This window comes from Orycteropus afer, unplaced genomic scaffold, assembly GCF_000298275.1.
Source record: "Orycteropus afer afer isolate SDZICR_OR568_19922 unplaced genomic scaffold, OryAfe1.0 scaffold00075, whole genome shotgun sequence".
NCBI lineage: Eukaryota > Metazoa > Chordata > Mammalia > Tubulidentata > Orycteropodidae > Orycteropus > Orycteropus afer.
This window is the reverse complement of record NW_006921662.1, coordinates 10620514-10621839: the sequence shown is the minus strand read 5'-3', so window position 1 is coordinate 10621839 and position 1326 is coordinate 10620514. Positions and strand designations below refer to the sequence as shown.

Genomic DNA, 1326 nt, shown 5'->3' with positions numbered 1-1326 from the left:
CTAGTTCTTCCTCTTATCTCCAGTTCCTGGGCTTTCCCCGCGCAGGTAGGACAGGTCCAGCTGGGTGAAGTGCACAAAGTGCTGGTTTAACTTGATGAACTTGAGGTGTTGATCAAAGAACTGCTCCTGGCTGACACCCTTGCAGCTAAAGGTTATCGTTCTCGAGATTTCAGGCTGCACACAGGCCCGTCCCTGTCGTTGCTCTGGCCTGCGCATCCAATCATCTCAGAAGGCCTTGGGTCACTTGGGCTCCAATTCAGCCCAGAGCTTAGCTAAGAGTAGCTAGCTCAGGCTAGGGAAAAATCTGTGTGGTAGAGAAATTCAGGTTTGTTAGAGTCCACCATCTGTTCTTTGTTATTGTTATTCCAGGTAGACACACACCAGAGTGAGGGGTCAGCCCTCAGCATTGGGTAGGTGGCCTGAAAGTACTCAAAGAAATCTGGTGCTACCTCCAGGTCATCTTCGACGACCACAGCTGCTGAGAACTTGAACCTGTGGAAGATCTGGCCCAGAGTCCAGTGGTAATGCCGCATAATTTTATAGTAGCTCTGGAATTTGTGGTGGTTGGGCGGCACAGTAACGTTTCTCAGGTCAGGTTGCTGGATGTGCGTGATGTCGCTGCCATAGGAGGCAATGACCTGGGCTGTTTCCTCATGCCCAAAGTCTGGTTGACAATGATGGGGCACAGGTACATGCGGTGGGGCAGGGGGGCCCTCAGTGGGCACTCTCAACCGCTGCCTCCACTGAGCATGGTGCTCCCTAACCTGCTGCAACAATCCCCGCTGACGTTCCAACTCCACTTCAGTGTCCTGGGCTAGGCGGATCACCTCACGGGTGAGGCTGGCGGGGTCGTCATCAAGAGAACTGTCTGAGGGAGGCTTGCCAGGTGCTGGAGGTGTCTAGAAGAGACGGAGCAGGGTATTCCAGGCCACAAAGAGGATAGTGCTCCACAGCACAATCCCTGCAGACTGCTTCTTCAGCATCCTGGTCTTAGTTTAAAGAGTATTAAATTCAGCTGGTTTTTTTCTTTGCCGCACTTCCCCCATTTCCACTCAGGTGGATCCAGGTGGTTACAAGCAAGTAACATACAAGTTCACTATTCACTGGTTTCCTTTAACTTTCAGTTCTGGGAGGGGTTTTTCTCATGGACCATGACTTTTCTGCTTTGATCGACCCAAAGCTTATCTGCTTGCTTGAAATGCAAAAAGTTAAACAGTCATTTTTTTTTTCTTCAGGTCTTCTCTTCACATGTAAATCTTCCCTTCCCTCAGCAGTACTGGGTGGGGCTCAGGTTTTCTACTTAAGTTTCTATATGGGTTCTACAGG

The 1326-nt window shown here is 50.3% G+C and overlaps 1 pseudogene; it reads right to left on the bottom strand.

Moving 5' to 3' along the window:
• On the bottom strand, positions 1-983 carry LOC103197300 (annotated as a pseudogene).
• Between the last annotated feature and the right edge of the window lie 343 nt (positions 984-1326).